Source organism: Hyla sarda, chromosome 3 (genome assembly GCF_029499605.1).
Source record: "Hyla sarda isolate aHylSar1 chromosome 3, aHylSar1.hap1, whole genome shotgun sequence".
Taxonomy (NCBI): domain Eukaryota; kingdom Metazoa; phylum Chordata; class Amphibia; order Anura; family Hylidae; genus Hyla; species Hyla sarda.
Genome location: NC_079191.1, coordinates 411649594 through 411667476, shown reverse-complemented (window position 1 = coordinate 411667476; position 17883 = coordinate 411649594). Strand labels below are relative to the sequence as shown.

Genomic DNA, 17883 nt, shown 5'->3' with positions numbered 1-17883 from the left:
TTATGTTTACACAGTTAGGGTGCCAGAGACCACATTGACTTCAATGGGGTATGCAGCGGACTTTCAGCAGAGATTTTGCTTCTGAAAATCATCTGCGGATGGCCAGCAGAGAGCCCACCCCTTTCAAACTCGCAGTGGGAAACCCGATGCGAGTTTGAAACAAAATACATTAGTTTAAACGAGCCTTAAGGCTAGGTTCCCATGTAGCGTATACGCAGTGTATTTCACGCTGCGCAGCGGGAAATACACTGTATATTTTGTTATGTGTAGACGCACGAGGCGGCATCCCTGTGTGTGCAGCGAGGTTTGGAGGCAGGGCCAGTGCGACTGTGATGAGCGACCCCGCCTTCAAGCCTCACTGCACACACACATGGCTGCTGCCCGATAACCCTATGTGTCTATTAAAAGGAAAATATGCAGCGTATTTCCTGCTGCGCGTGATTTACTTGCGTGTTTCCGTCTGCGAGTTTTGGTACAGCCTTTCCGCGGCTGTCCGCAGTAGAATTTCAACAGCGTAATTTTGGTTGCAGAAAATCTGCTGTAGACCCTATTGAAGTCAATAGGCATCAAAATCTGCAGAAGCAGCAGAAAATACACTCGTTTAAATGTGTGCATTCACACATACAGTATCCTGCTCATATTTGAAGCTGCATATTTGATGCTGTGTTCAGTCATAACATTTACATTATACTCAATAGCATAAAATCTGCAGCTTCAAATCTTTGCATTAAATATGCAATTAAATAGCAGGACACTGCATTTGTAAATACACCCTACAGGTGCCTTTTTTTAACCACCCTTAGGGTAGGGTCACACGTGGCGTATTTTGCTGCGTATTTGTTGCTGTGGATTTTCCTACTCATTAAGGTCAATGGGAAGCAAAATACGCAGCTGATTTTGCTACCCATTGACTTCAATGTGTAGGAAAGTACTCGGCAAAATACAGCACGTGTGACCCTACCCTAAATCTACAAAAACACACAACTCTTGTTTGGCGATTTTTTTGGCCTGGAAAAAAAAAACACACAAGAAACTGCCCCCTCTTATTTCTCATCCATGATGCAATTTTTGTGTCTTTTTCCCAAAATACCATTTATTAGTATAGACAAGGCTACCTTAAAGGGGTACTCTGCTGCTCAGCGTTTGGAAAAACTGTTCCAAACTCTGGAGCCAGCGTGGGGAGCTCGTGATGTCATAGCCCTGCCCCTCATTATGTCATGCCCTGCCCCCTCTATGCATTGAGGGGGCGTGGCATGACATCATGAGGGGGTGGGGCTATGACATCATGAGCTCCAGACTCTGGCTCAAGCGTTCGGAACAGTTTGTTCCAAACGCTGAGCAGGAAAGTACCCCTTTAAGAAATTTTGGGGATCCTTACACAGCTCAAGACGTAGGCCCCTCATTGCCCTCCCCTGAGTCTGCCCCAGGAACTACCCCCAATTTTATTTTATTTTTACATTTTCTAATCCAGGTAGGTAGTTAGTAGGTTATGCCCCCAGGTAGATAAAGCCCCCAGTAGGTAGGTAGTAGATTATACCCCCAGTAGATAAGAGGTAATTCCCCTAGGTTGGATAATTCCCCAGTAAGGCCCTTTGCATCCTCTGAAGCAGAGCGAGGCTTCTCTGGCAGGCCACGTGATTAAATGGCACTATCACACGGCCGGCAGCGTAAGGCTATCCTCCTGTACGCACCTTGCTCCTGTACGTACATTACGTCAATAGTGTACGTACTGTACACTATTGACCTAATGTACGTACAGGAGCAAGGGACCGTGTTCTTCTGCTTCTGTGCAGGTGCTGCTGCAAGGGGACACTGGCAGCAGAAAGCAATGCCGTTCGCTTGGCCTGGGCCCCTTCAGGGTACTGGCTTCACCTCCCTGACAGCGGCCCTGGGTGTAGGAGGTTTTTTAGGGCGCCTTATCAGCTCCGTTTTGGTCATGACAAGTCATATTGTTTTTGGCCAAAAAAACACGAATGTACTGTACTTTCCATGCTGAAAAAAGAGGTGATTTTTCACAGCAGTTTTAAATAAAAGCTAACTAAATCTATCTATTTCATATCTATCTTTCTATCTATTTCATATCTATCTATGTATCTAATCAATCATATATCTATCTATTTCACATCTATCTAATATCTATCTACCTATCTATTTCATATCTATTAATCTATAGAGCCATATGAGAGCTAGTTTTTTGTGGGTCAGGTTTTTAATGGCACCCCTCGTTTTACAATTTAATGTATTACAAAACCAGGAGAAATAATATGTTTTTTTGGGAAGGATGGGGGTAGGGCTGGGCGGTATACTGGTTCATGCCGAATACCGAAATTTTTGTGCTGCACGATATGAATTTTAACCCATTCCGCAATACCGGTTTGGCTCCTCCCCCTCGGAAATGAATGTATTATCAGCCCAGCGCTGCGCTGTCCCCATATCGGGGAACTAATCATATGTGACCCACGGGCGCTCTTACGCCCCCCCCCCCCAATTAATTATCAGCCCAGCGCTGTCCCCATCAGGGTACTACTCACATATCACCCGCATGTGCTGCCCTCCTCGTCCTGTTTGTTGCGACCGCCGGTGCTGACACTCTATACCAGTGGTCTCCAACCTGCGGTCCTCCAGATGTTGCAAAACTACAACTCCCAGCATGCCCGGACAGCCGTTGGCTGTCCGGGCATGCTGGGAGTTGTAGTTTTGCAACATCTGGAGGTCCGCAGGTTGGAGACCACTGCTCTATACTGTGCAGTATCCCTATGCCCGGGCTGCAAAAAATAAACTTTAACTCACCTCCCCTTGGTCCCGTACCGGCCTCACATGTTTCCTGGGGACGGGAACGTCGGACAGCCGTCAGCCTATCACCAGCCGCAGCGATGTTCCGCCTCGGCCGGTGATAGGGTGAGCCCACTGTCAAGTAAGAAGCCGGCTTCTTACATGACAGTGGGCTCAGCCTATCACCGGCCGAGGCGGAACATCGTTGCGGCCAGCGATAAGCTTACAGCTCTCCGACGTTCCTGTCCCCAGCGTAAGGCCGACGTAGGTGCGTTAAAGTTTATTTTGATTACCTTTTGCAGCCCGGGCATAGGGATACCGCACAGTATAGAGTGTCAGCGCCGGCAGCCCACAATAAACAGGACGAGGAGGGCAGCGCTTGCGGGTGATATGTGAGTATTTACCCCGATGGGGATGTGGGGAGGTGCTCTAGGAAATAACGTTATATACCGTGGAACCGCCAAAAGTTATAAAAATACCGTGATACACACATTTGGTCATACTACCCAGCCCTAGTTGGGGGTACAGACTTCAGTATACAAATTTTGTCCCCAATACTTTCTTTATTTTCCATCTATGGAGCTGTGTGAGGGCTCATATTTTGCACCTTGATATGTAGTTTTATTTAGTATCATTTAGTAGATGAGACTTTTTGATCATTTTTATTCCATGTTTTCTGGCATGTGATGTGACTGAAAAAAATGTCAAAAATTCTGGCATTGAGTGTTCTTTTTTTGTTTATGGCGTTGACTAGTCAGGGTAAATAACATAATATTTTACTAAGTTTGGACGTTTCCGCATGCAGTGATACCAAATAAAGTAAATTTTGTCTATGGAAGGCTGTAATAGTAACTAGGCAGCTACAGAGGCCTTCAGAAGAGCCTTGGCTGCCATGACAACCGAGGAGCACAGTGAGGAGTTGTCCATAGCAACCAGATTTCAGCTGATAGCAGCAATGAAATGAAAGCAGGAACCTCATTGGTTGTTAGGCGCAGTGACAGTTCGAATTTTTTCCCTTCATATAGATTTAAAATATGAGTTGTCTGCCATTCATTTAATAGTATAGAAAAGACATAGGGGTGAATTTATCATTTTCAACACTTTTAAACCTTTTTTTTTTTTTTTTCAAGCTTGCACTTTCTCCTTTGCACCAATTTCAGGCCATGTTCACACAGTGTATTTTCGATCGTATGTGTAGCTGTAAAAAAGAAAAAAATGTCAGTCTTAGGGCTGGGCGGTATGACCAAATGTGTGTATCACGGTATATAAAGGTATTTCCTAGCCCACATCCCCATTGGGGTAAATACTCACATATCAAACGCAAGCGCTGCCCTCCTCGTCCTGTTTGTTGTGGCCGCCGGCGCTGGCACTCTATACTGTGCGGTATCCCTATGACCGGGCTGCAAAAGGTAAACAAAATAAACTTTAACGCTCCTACGTCGGCCTTACGCTGGGGACGGGAACGTCGGCGAGCTGTCAGCCTATCACCAGCCGCAGCAATGTTCTGCCTCGGCCGGTGATAGGCTGAACCCACTGTCATGTAAGAAACCGGCTTCTTACATGACAGTGGGCTCAGCCTATCACCGGCCGAGGTGGAACATCGCTGCGGCCGGTGATAGGCTGACGGCTGTCCGACGTTCCCGTCCCCAGGAAACAAGTGAGGCCGGTACCGGACCAACGGGAGGCGAGTTAAAGTTTATTTTGTTCATTTTTTGCAGCCTGGGCATAGGGATACTGCACAGTATAGAGCAGTAGTCTCCAACCTGCGGACCTCCAGATGTTGCAAAACTACAACTCCCAGCATGCCCGGACAGCCAACGGCTGTCCGGGCATGCTGGGAGTTGTTGTTTTGCAACATCTGGAGGTCCGCAGGTTGGAGACCACTGGTATAGAGTGTCAGTGCCGGCGGCCGCAACAAACAGGACGAGGAGGGCAGCGCATGCGGGTGACATGTGAGTAGTACCGTGATGGGGACAGCGCTGGGCTGGGCTAATGCTTAATTGGGGGGGGGGGGGCAGAACAGCACTCTCAGGTCACATAGGATTAGTTCCCCGATGTGGGGACAGCGCAGCGCTGGGCTGATTCATTCATTCCCGAGGGGGAGGGGCCAAACCGGTATTGCGGTATGGGTTAAAATTCATATCGTTCAGCACAAAAATTTCGGTATTCGGTATGAATCGATATACCGCCCAGCCCTAGTCAGTCTTTGTAAACAAGCAGAGATTTAAAAAAATGCTGCTGGTTATTCCACATTTTAATACATTGTGTCCGCTTTTCCATAGACTGAATTTGAACATTTTTTTTGTTTGTTGTGTGGTTTGTACGCCACCTATTGAATGGAGTGGCTTTTTAACAATGTGCATGTCAAAAATGTTAAACTACCCCCCCCCCCCCCCCCCCCCTTTAGACACAAGAAATACAAATAAGCATGCCAAAATAAGAAGCAAGCAAAAGAAATGTTACAATGGTTGATAAACGTATCTAAGAAGTGAAAGAGAGAAACAGTAGTGCTAATCTTCACAGAAAATAAGTGCAAGAAATTTACTTAATGCTCCTTTTACTTTTTTCAACCCCATGGCGACCCATGATGGTTCTCGTCCATCATGGTGCTGCTAAGAGTGTATGGAGCAGGCTCCTGACTCAAGTACGATCCATACCCGGCGACCTCCAGCTGATTTTAGTAGCTGGGGGCGTCCATTAATAGTCAACATGAGGTGATCTTCAAAGCCGACTATTAACACTTTAATTGCTGCTGTAAAAGTTGACAACAGCATTTAAAGGTGTACTCTGCCCCTAGACATCTTATCCCCTTTCCAAAGGATAGGGATAAGATGTCTGATCGTGGGGGTCCCGCTGCTAGGAACCCCCGCGATCTCTTCAGCAGAATTCCTGTCATCTGGTGCACAGAGGGAGCTTCGCTCCGTGCCTGATGACTGGCGATGCAGGGGCTGGAGGATCGTGACGTCACGGCCCCGCGCCTCGTGATGTCACGCCCCACCCCCTTAATGCAAGTCTATGGGAGGGGGCGTGGCGCATGTTAGAGGTACCATCGATGGTGCAGTGGGTCAGACTGTGTCCTGGCAGCTGAAGCGCATACCTGAGCGTAGATCCGGTCTGGGCAGGTTCTACCAATAGAACACAGATTTCATGGATCAATGCAGTGCATACAGTAGGGATAAAAGATGAGAGAGGCCTGTAATTTTCATCATAGGTATACCTCAGCTATGAGAGACATAATGAGAAAAAAAAATCCATAAAATCACATTGTCTGAATTTTAAGGAATTTATTTGCAAATTATGGGGGAAAAAAGTATTTGGTCAATAAAAAAAAGTTAATCTCAATACTTTGTAATATACCCTTTGTTGGCAATGACAGAGATCAAATGTTTTCTGTAAGTCTTCACTAGGTTTTCACACACTGTTGCTGGTATTTTGGCAAACTCTCTCTAAAGGTTTTCTATGGGGTTGAGATCTGGAGACTGGCTAGGCCACTCCAGGACCTTGAAATGCTTCCTACAAAGCCACTTTTTCGTTGCCCAGGTGGTGTGTTTGGGATCATTGTCATGCTGAAAGACCCAGCCACGTTTCATCTTCTATGCCCTTGCTGATGGAAGGAGGTTTTTACTCAAAATCTCACGATACATGACCCCATCATTCTTTCCTTTACACAGATCAGTGGTCCTGGTCCCTTAGCAGAAAAACAGCCGCAAAGTATGATGTTTTCACCCCCATGCTTCACAGTAGGTATGGTGTTCTTTGGATGCAACTCAGCATTCTTTCTCCTCCAAACATGACAAATTGAGTTTTTACCAAAAAAAAGTTCTACTCTGGTTTCATCTGACCATATGACATTCTCCCAATTCTCTTCTGCATCATCCAAATGCTCTCCAGCAAACTCCAGACATCTGGTACTGCATGATTTGAGTCCCTGGCGGCAAAGTGTGTTACTGATGGTAGCCTTTGTTACTTTGGTCCCAACTCTCTGCAGGTGATTCACTAGGTCCCCCCGTGTGGTTCTGGGATTTTTGCTCACCGTGCTTGTGATCATTTTGACACCACGGGGTGAGATCTTGCATGGACCCCAGATGGAGGGAGATTATCAGGGGTCTTGTATGTCTTCCATTTTCTAATAATTGATACATAGTTGATTTATTCACACCAAGCTGCTTGCCTATTGCAGATTCAGTCTTCCCAGCCTGGTGCAGGTCTACAATTTTGTTTCCGGTGTCCTTTGACAGCTCTTTGGTCTTGGCCATAGTGGAGTTTGGAGTGTGACTGTTTGAGGTTGTGGACTGTTGTCTTTTATACTGATAACAAGTTCAAATAGGTGCCATTAATACAGGTAACGAGTGGAGAAGAACTTACAGGTCTGTGAGAGCCAGAAATCTTGCTTATTTGTAGGTGACTGTGGTGAGGATGTGATGAGGGCAGATGGAATTACCCTAGGGGCAGATGGCATTAACCCCTTGTGTTCGTGACACCAGGGCGTGGTTTATCCTCTCCACCACCTGAAGGTATACTGCTGGTTCCTGGACTAGGCATGGAAGAAAATAATGACTAAAAAGCCAAGTTACGGAACAACGGCAGCTTTACTGAGTCAGACAGATGTAACATTCTATACAGCTTGACTAGGCCCAAGGAGGTGACCAGTGACTTCAGAGACCACAGGGCTTGCTGCGACTTATAGTGGACTTGGACAATTTGATGCAGGGCCACGTTGACTTGCGACAGATTGACTTGGACTGACTTGACTGGGACTGACTAGACAGATTTCACCCCGTTTGTAGCTTACCAGGTTTTGACTTTCATCGAGGGACCTGCCAGTAATGGCTGACATCCGTGATCGCACAGATGTCTGCCATTAACCCCTCAGATGCAGTGATCAATACAGATCACGGCATGTGCGGCAGCGCGGCTACATTTTATGCTGATCATATGAGCTAACATGGCAGACAGAGGTCCCCTCACCTGCCTCCGCCGCCTTCCCAGCTTCTGCTCTGGTCTGAGATCGAGCAGACCAGAGCAGAAGATAGCCGATAACACTGATCAGTGCTATGCCCTATGCATAGCACTAAACAGTATTAGCAATCAAATGATTGCTAAAAATAGTCCCCTATGAGGACAAAAAAGTGTAAAAAAAAGAAGTAAAAAGAAAAGTAAAACAATTGTGAAATATCCCCTCCCCCAATAAAATTGTAAAATATCCCTTTTTCCCATTTTATCACCAAAAAGTGTAAAAAAAAATAGAATTAATAAACATATTTGTTATCGCTGTGTGCGTAAATGTCTGAACTATTAAAATGTTATGTTAATGATCCCGTACGGTGAACGGCGTGAACATATAAAAAAAAAAAGGCCAAAATTGCTGCTTTTTTGTCTCATTTTATTTTAAAAAAAAAATCATAAAAAAATTAAGAAAAGTTTTATATACACAAATGTGGTATCAATAAAAAGTACAGTTCACGGTGCAAAAAATGAGCCCCAACACTGCCACTTATACGAAAAAAGGAAAAAGTTATAGGTCGTCAAAATATAGGGATTTTAAACATACTAAGCGCAACAATGATAGAAAAGCATGTAATCATGGGTATCATTTTAATCGTATTGACCCACAGAATAAAGAACACATGTCATTTTTACTGTACATTGTACGGAGTGAAAACAAAACTTTCCAAAATTTGCTAAACTGCGATTTTTAAAGTAACCCCTTCTAAATTATCATTTTAAATAATCCCTTTTTCCAATTTTTCATATTCCATATTTGGTATTGCCGCATACAGAAATGTCCAAACTATTTAAATATAACATTAACGAAACTGCACATTGATTGGCGTAAAAGTAAAAAAAATTTAAATATGAACCACTAGAATTGCATTATTTTGATCACATCCCAGAAGAAATTAAATAAAAAGTGATCAAAAATTCTGAACAATACCAAAATGGTACAGATAAAAACTGCAGACCACGGCGGAAAAAATTAGCTTCTTACAGTCCCGTATACAGAAAAAGAAAAAGGGTATAGGGGTCAGAAAATGTGAATTAAAAAAAAAATTCTAAAAAGTTTAGAATTTTTTAAAAGTAGAAAAACATGATGGAAACTATACAAGTTGGGTATTTTTGTAATTGGACCGACCTAAAGAATCAAGATAACTTTTCATTTTGACCACATGATAAATGGCGTAAAAAGAAGCCCCCTCCCCCAAATTAGCAAATGCATTTCTTTTTTTTTTTTTCCATTTCACCTTACAAATAATTTTTTTTTTTTTTTTTTTACAGTATATGTTATGGAAAAATTGTCATTTTCCATAACAAAGTCATTGCAAAGTACAATTGGTCAAGCAAAAAACAAGCCCTTATATGGGTGTGTAAATGAAAAAATTATGACTATTAAAAGGCAAGGAGGAAAATATAAAATTTCACCTGATCCTTAACCCCTTAAGGACATAGGGCGTATCCATACTCCCCCGTTTCCAAGTCCTTAAGGACCGAGGGCGTATGGATACGCCCTGAGCATTTCCGGCCCCCACCGCTAGCCGGAGGGGAGCCGGATGCCTGCTGAAATCGTTCAGCAGGCATCCCGGCATATCGCCCAGGGGGGTCATTATTTCCCCCCATGTCGGCGATTGCCGCAGATCGCTGGACAATTCAGTCCAGCGATCTGCGGCGGATTCCGGGTCAATCGGGTCTCCAGTGACCCGATGACCCGGAATTACTGGCTGATCGGGGCCGTCAGAGATGGCCCCAAACAGCCAGAGCCTGCAGGGGTGAGGTGGCACTGGTGCCACCTCACGATCGCCCTGATTCGTCGGCCGGATTACCGGCCGACCAATCAGGGCGCCTGCTGCGGGTGTCACTCCCGCAACCCGCTCCGCCCTTCTTCCGGGGGACGTGAGCGGGTGCGGGAAGACGACCCCCGGTGCTGGGGACCCCGATCCCCCGCGTCCCTGTTGGGATCGGGGCCCCAGGAGCAACGGCGGAGGCGAGGGACTGACCTGTGCGGCGGCATCGTGGAGCAGCAGTTGGAGGTGAGTGACAGCCTCCTGCTGTTGCTTAGCAACAGCTCCCAGCATGCAACAAGGGCATGCTGGGAGCTGTAGTTATGCAACAGCAGGAGGCAGACCACCACAACTCCCAGCATGCCCTTATGGGCATGCTGGGACTTGTAGTTTTGCAACAGCTGGAGGCACATTCTTTCTATGGAAAAGTGTACCTTCAGCTGTTGTGTAACTACAACTCCCAGCTTGCACAATCAGCTAAAGTGCATGCTGGGAGTTGTAGTGGTGCATCTGGTGGTTGCATAACTACAACTCCCAGCATGCCCGTTGGCTTTCGGTGACTGCTGAGAGTTGTATTTTTGCAACAGCTGAAGGCACACTGAGTTAAGTAGTAAACCAGTGTGTCTCCAGCTGTTGCATAACTACAATCCCCAGCATCCCCAGCCAATGTAGTATGCCTCCGGCTGTTGCATAACTACAAGACCCAGCATGCCCTTCCGCTGTCCGTACATGCTGGGGGTTGTAGCTTTTGCAACAGCTGAAGGCACACTGGTTGCAAAACACTGAGTTTGTTACCAAACTCGGTGTTTCACAACCAGTGTGTCTCCAGCTGTTGCAAAACTACAACTCCCAGCATGCACTGATAGACCGTACATGCTGGGAGTTGTAGTTTTGCAACAGCTGGATGTTTCCCCCCCCAATGTGAACGTACAGGGTACACTCACATGGGCGGAGGATTAAAGTAAGTATCCGGCTGCAAGTTTGAGGTGCGGCAAATGTTCTGCTGCAGCTCAAGCTGCCAGCGAGAAACTACTGTGAACCCCCGCCCGTGCGACTGTACCCTAAAAACACTACACTACACTACCACAAAATAAAAGAAAAAGTAAAAATCACTATATATACACATACCCCTACACAGCCCCCCTCCCCAATAAAAATGAAAAACGTCTGGTACGCCACTGTTTCCAGAACGGAGCCTCCAGCTGTTGCAAAACAACTACTCCCAGTATTACCAGATAGCCACTGACTGTCCAGGCATGCTGGGAGTTTTACAACAGCTGGAGGCACCCTGTTTGGGAATCACTGGCGTAGAATACCCCTATGTCCACCCCTATGCAATCCCTAATTTAGGCCTCAAATGCGCATGGCGCTCTCACTTTGGAGCCCTGTCTTATTTCAAGGCAACAGTTTAGGGCCACATATGGGGTATCGCCGTACTCGGGAGAAATTGGGCTTCAAATTTTGTGGGGTATTTTCTGCTATTACCCTTTTTAAAAATGTAAAATTTTTGGGAAAACAAGCATTTTAGGTAAAAAAATAATAATTTTTTTTTACATATACAAAAGTCATGAAACACCTGTGGGGTATAAAGGTTCACTTAACCCCTTGTTACGTTCCCCGAGGGGTCTAGTTTCCAAAATAGTATGCCATGTGTTTTTTTTTTGCTGTCGTGGCACCATAGGGGCTTCCTAAATGCGGCATGCCCCCAGAGCAAAATTTGCTTTCAAAAAGCCAAATGTGACTCCTTCTCTTCTGAGACCTGTAGTGCGCCAGCAGAGCACTTTTCACCCCCATATGGGGTGTTTTCTGAATCGGGAGAAATTGGGCTTCAAATTTTGGGGGGTGTTTTCTGCTATTACCCTTTTTAAAAATGTAAAAATTTTGGGAAACCAAGCATTTTAGGTAAAAAAAAAAAAATTTTTTTTACATATGCAAAAGTCGTGAAACACCTGTGGGGTATTAAGGTTCACTTTACCCCTTGTTACGTTCCCTGAGGGGTCTAGTTTCCAAAATGGTATGCCATGTGTGTTTTTTTTGCTGTTCTGGCACCATAGGGGCTTCCTAAAGGTGACATGCCCCCCAAAAACCATTTGACGCTCCTTCCCTTCTGAGCCCTCTACTGGGCCCGCCGAACAATTAACATAGACATATGAGGTATGTGCTTACTCGAGAGAAATTGGGTTTCAAATACAAGTAAAAATTTTCTCCTTTTTACCCCTTGCAATAATTAAAAAATTGGGTCTACAAGAACATGCGAGTGTAAAAAATGAAGATTTTGATTTTTCTCCTTCACTTTGCTGCTATTCCTGTGAAACACCTAAAGGGTTAATACACTTATTTAATGTCATTTTGAATACTTTGGGGGGTGCAGTTTTTATAATGGTGTCTTTTATGGGGTATTTCTAATATGAAGACCCTTCAAATCCACTTCAAACCTGAACTGGTCCATGAAAAATAGCGAGTTTGAAAATTTTGTGAAAAATTTCAAAATTGCTGCTGAACTTTGAAGCCCTCTGGTGTCTTCCAAAAGTAAAAACTCATAAATTTTATGATGCAAACATAAAGTAGACATATTGTATATGTGAACCCCCAAAAAAATATTTTGAATATCCATTTTCCTTACAAGCAGAGAGCTTCAAAGTTAGAAAAATGCAAAATTTTCATTTTTTTCATCAAATTTGGTGATTTTTCACCAAGAAAGGATGCAAGTTACCATAAAATTTTACCACTAAGTTAAAGTAGAATATGTCACGAAAAAACAGTCTCGGAATCAGAATGATAACTAAAAGCATTCCAGAGTTATTAATGTTTAAAGTGACAGTGGTCAGAATTGCAAAAAACGCTCCGGTCCTTAAGGTGAAAAAGGGCTCGGTCCTTAAGGGGTTAAAGGGGTACTCCGCCCCTAGACATCTTATCCCCTATCCAAAGGATAGGGCATAAGATGTCTTTACGCCGCGGTCCCGCTGCTGGGGAGCCCCGGGATCCCTGCTGCAGCACCGCACTCTCATTACAGCACAGAGCGAGTTCGCTCTGCACGTAATGACGCGCAATACAGGGGCCGGAGCATGGTTAAGTCACGGCTCCGCCCCTCGTGACATCACGGCCCGCCCCTTTCAATACAAGTCTATGGGAGGGGGCGTGGCGGTCGTCACGCCCCCTGCCATAGACTTGCATCAAGGGGACGGGCCGTGATGTCACGAGGGGCGGAGCCATGACGTCACGCGGCTCCGTCCCCTGTATCGCCCTGAAAAATTGCGTAATATGCTTGAAACGTGAGTAATGTGGTAATAAGGCTGTTTATATGGTAGTAAGGCTGTCTTTACGTCAGCATATATTGTAACACCTAGGATACGTCAAGATATAGGCAACTTAACTTTCTTTTTTTTTAAGAGCCGAGGTACCTGCAGGGCTCCAGGTACAATGTCTTCTTTCGCCTTGTCTTAAAGGGGTTCTCCGTCGCAAGACATCTTATCTCCTATCCAAAGGATAGGGGATAAGAAGTCTGATCGGGACCCCTGCGATCTCTGCTGCAGCACCCCAGACATTTGGTGCACAGAGCAAACTTTGCTCCGTGCCGGATGACTGGCGGGGCGGAGGCTCGCAACGTCACAGCCACGCCCCGCTTGCCCGTCAGGCCCCCTCCCATAGACTTGCATTGAGGGGGTGTGGCCTTGATGTCACGAGCCTCCGGCGCCGCACCCAACATCTTATCCACTATCCTTTGTATAAGGGATAGGATACCTAGGGGCGGAGTACCCCTTTAAGGATAGACCATCAATATCTGATCAGCATTGACACATTGCATCCCCACCGATCAGCTGATTACTAGAGCCTCAGTGCCTGTGTACTAAGTTAATGGAGGTAGAAGCAGACAGCGCCCACATTGTGTAGTGGCTGTGCTGGGTTACTGCAACTGCATTGAAGTGAATTGAAACTGAGCCACTACACCAGTGTTTCCCAACCAGTGTTTCCCCCAGCTGTTGCAAAACTTCAACTCCCAGCATGCCCAGACATCCAAAGGATCTGCACAGCTGGAGGCACCCTGATTGGCAAACACTGGTTTAGGGGAAAGAAAAGAAGGCATCATCCTAATCTCTGAGACAACAAAATTGCATCTAAGACGGATGATATCTGCAATTTACTGTCATGCAATTTTGTTACTGTTACGAATTGGCTGCATTAGGCTCGGGCTACATGGCGACATGTGTTACACAACAGCGAATCGCATCCAAGTTGTTTGACTTTGTCTAATTTGGTTGTTGAAAAGAAATAGCAAACCACAGAGAAGTGGCAAGCAGGTATGGAATGGGCACACGACCTACACAGTTGGCAAAGTCGCATCCAACTGGCGACGCAAAACCCACCAGTGATTTTTTGTAACTGTAGGGGCTGTAGTCATGTTTGTGGTATCACGTGTGACGTGGCATTGCGTGACTAAGGCTAAATACACACTGCATAAAATTTCATACAAATGTGCAATTTTTTTGTCCATAATAAATAAATTGGCAATTTTTATGCCACTTACGGACTAATTGAACACATAAAGCTGTGTGTGTCGTGTTGCTCAGAATTCACTGGTCGTAGTGGCATGCATCAATGTGTCTGATAAACACATTGACCATTGTTAGACGCCAGACCTTAATCACTTTTGGTATTCTGTGTAAATTTAGCAGGAAAAAGTCAGGAGAAAAGCATTTATCTATATTCATTAATGAAACGCGCCAAAGTTTTTCTTTTTTTCCCACCTTTCCGTGGGCATGGGTTGCAAATGTTTTACAATCCGAGTGATTTAGGAATTGTTCACCCGGTTTTTGGGCAAATTTTCAGGCTGTGATATTTCACTTTCAATAGGGAAGTTAAAACCATTGCATATTTTCCTGCACTTTGGCGCATTTCCAACGTGCCATCGTTTTTCAGACCCATTGATACTTTTAAAGGGGTACTCTGCCCCTTGACATCTTATCCTCTATCCAAAGGTCCCCTCCGCTGGGAACCCCTTCAATCTCCCTGCTGCATTGGGAGTTTGTTTAGAGCGTTAGGTACAGCGTCGGAGGCTAGTGACGTCGTGGCCCTGCCCCCTCAATGCAAGTCTGTGTGAGGGGACGTGACTCCCCCTCCAATAGACTGGCATTGAGGGGTCGTGGCCGTGACGTCACGAGCCTCCACCCGGCATCCCCAGTCATCCTACACAAAGCCAAGTTCGCTCCGTGCACCAGATGTCTGGGGTGCCGCAATCAGACATCTTATCCCCTATCCTTTGGATGGGGATACGTTGTCTAGGGGAGGAGTACCCCTTTAAGGCTAGGTTCACTTATAATGGCCAGAGAATCTGAGGGCGGCAGGCACAAACTGAATCAGTCGACAATAGATTCTGCCAAATGAATGAGCAAGATCATACTTTTGACAATAAGACGCGATGTCACTTTCTTCAGATCGTACGACCAAAGTCCTTTAAAAAATTAGGCGCAGCACTGAAAATTAGAGTAAAAAAAAAAAAAATTAAAAAATTAAAAATTTTACAAACCATGCAGAGTTTACAAACTTTATTTAAACGTTAAAGTCCTGCAAGCTGCATTGTCATAAAAAGTTTATTTATTTGTTTATTTCTTCTTCTTTCTTTCAGACGGGTGTTTGCCCTAAGCTTCCTGCCCGAGTGCTCCCTCCCACCTTGTACTATCACTGCACCTAAAAAAGTACAAGAAAACTGACAGAGAGATAGTGCAGGCAGCCAATGGTGAGACAAGCCTGTGACAGCAGGAGACAGCAGAGAGAGGGCCTGGATGTCACAGCAGACCAATCCTGGAGCCGGGTACAGTAACCAATGAAGCGCAGGCCCCGCACTCACCAATAACCGCCTCCCTTACTTACAACTTCAGGAACTGGCTTTGCTTTTGAGACTGCCTGCCAGAAAGGGAGGACTGTGCATGGCCACAACTCCCCAGTCCCCTGCCCTGCAGCTGCACACTTGTCCTGTGGAATATACTGGATATGGGCACCTTGTATGCAGAGTTTCTCCTATTCCGCCCCATGCATATAACTCCTGCTGCAAATTAAACTTTTAAAAGAAGAAGAAGAAACAGGTAGATCCAGTTTTTTATTTTATTTTTATTTAATAGCTATGTCACATATGTATAGAATTAGACTTTGCATTACATATATATATATATATATATATATATATATATATATATATATACATCCCGCCTGTGCTGCAAGCATTGCAGTTAACCCTTTCCAGTGCAATGAATAAGTGACCGGACCGGTGGCAGCTGCAGGGTGCACAAGGGGTTGACTCAGGGGGACAGTGTGAATCTTCGGCGCAAAGGGATAGGCACAGGTGTCACATATCAGCTGTGTGTGTGCGGGGGATACTTAAGTTGGCTCTTGGCCCAAGGGACTCGCACTTTTATTTGCAATGGGAATAAGTGGGTTGAGTCCTAAGGCTTCACATGTCGCTGTCAGAAGTGACATATGGAAATTGGAGCAGGGGGAAAAGGCTCTTTCCTCAATGTGTTTGGCTGGTAGGGAGGGTTTATTTAAAAGGTGGGGGGGGGGGGGGTGTTTGTTGGGATGTGGTATAAAGGGGAATTTCACGTCAAAGGAGAGTCAGAAGATTTGCGGTATATATTGTGTGTACAGGTATATATAGAAAAACATTTAGCAGCTATATATTTAAAAAATACAATAAAAATATTTATATAATATGTATATATATATTGCATTATATATCTATGTCTAAAAAAATTATATATATATTTATTTTATTTAATATATATATATATTTATAAATTCATATATATATATAAATTAATATATATATATATATATATAAAATTATATAATGCAATTTTTTTTATTGTTGAAAACGTCATAAGGAAATGTTTAAAAAAATACACATTAAATATGGATTAGGAATAATATTTTTCAAAAGGGAATTCTGTTTATTAGTGAAAAAAAAAGGACATTTTCTATTATAAAAACTATTTTAAATTGTCCCAGATGCATGCAACTGTCAGCCTATAGTGGCACATGTTGCATATGGCCGCCTTTGACTTGCATAAAAAAAAAAAAATTATAATATTTTTTTAAAACCCCTACACCGAGCTATGTGTATTTTTTTTTCTGTGGTCGGCTATATTGTGAAGTATTAAAGAAAAGACATGCCGGCCAAATATGTGTAAAACAAACACTCTGTAGCAATGATCCCCAACCTGTAGATCTCCAGCTGCTTGCAAAACTACAACACCCATCATGCCTGGACAATCGTATCAAAAGAATCTTCGGGTCTCCAGCTGTTTGCAAAACTACAACACCTATCATGCCTGGACAATCGTATCAAAAGGACAATTCTTAAGCAGTGTTCCCCAACCTGTAGATCTCCAGCTGTTGCAAAACTACAACTCCCAGCATGCACGGACAGTCGTAGTCTAAAGGACACCCTATAACAGTGATCCCCAATCTGCAGGTCTCCAGCTGTTTGCAAAACTACAACACCTATCATGCCTGGACAATCATACCAAAAGAACAATTATTTAACAGTGTTTCTCAACCTGTAGATCTCCAGCTGTTGCAAAACTACAACTCCCAGCATGCCCGGATAAGTAAAGGCGTCTTGTATAAAAGTGTCTATTTAGCGCCATATTGTATCGTCTTCACATGTGCATGACACTGTCTTACAATCCGAGTTGTTAGGCACATAGCAGACTCTGCACAGTGTGACGCCATATAGTGCTCCATTATGACGCTATACTAAAGAGTTATTTCTCTAAGATTTTGGGATCAGTATGAAATTGGAGGCATGTGGAAACACATCGGGCCCGTAGATTATATGGGGGCTGTAACATGGTTCGAGGGATGTATGGGGCCGTAATAGAGCCGCATGTATGAGCCCTAAGAGGGATATGTCCCATATAGGTCTTCACATCACGTCTGTGACCGTGCACTGCAACCATATACCCCATTGTAGATATCAATAATCCTGTGGTCTCAAATATTTTGATGTCGGCCATTTAACTATAAAGATTAGCGTTATCCATACAGTGGGTCTCCAGCTGTTGCAAAACTACAACTCCCAGCATGCCCGGACAGCCGTTGGCTGTCCGGGCATGCTGGGAGTTGTAGTTTTGCAACAGCTGGAGATCTACAGGTTGGGGAACACTGCTTAAGAATTGTCCTTTTGATACGATTGTCCAGGCATGATAGGTGTTGTAGTTTTGCAAACAGCTGGAGACCCGAAGATTCTTTTGATACGATTGTCTGGGCATGCTGGGAATTGTAGTTTTGCAACAGCTGGAGACCCACTGTATGGATAACGCTAATCTTTATAGTTAAATGG

The 17883-nt window shown here is 44.5% G+C and overlaps 1 protein-coding gene across 5 annotated transcripts in view; it reads left to right on the top strand.

The window, feature by feature from the left end:
• The window catches only part of TRERF1 (transcriptional regulating factor 1), a 221414-nt gene that overhangs the window by 19987 nt on the left and 183544 nt on the right, over window positions 1-17883 (top strand). For 3 of the 5 annotated variants that reach the window (XM_056568199.1, XM_056568193.1, XM_056568195.1), the window contains exon 2: window positions 15172-15628. The gene's annotated coding sequence lies outside the window, so the exon portion shown is untranslated. Of the gene's footprint in view, window positions 1-6452; window positions 6517-15171; window positions 15629-17883 lie in introns of those variants that run through there. The other 2 variants (XM_056568194.1, XM_056568196.1) reach the window with 2 other exon arrangements.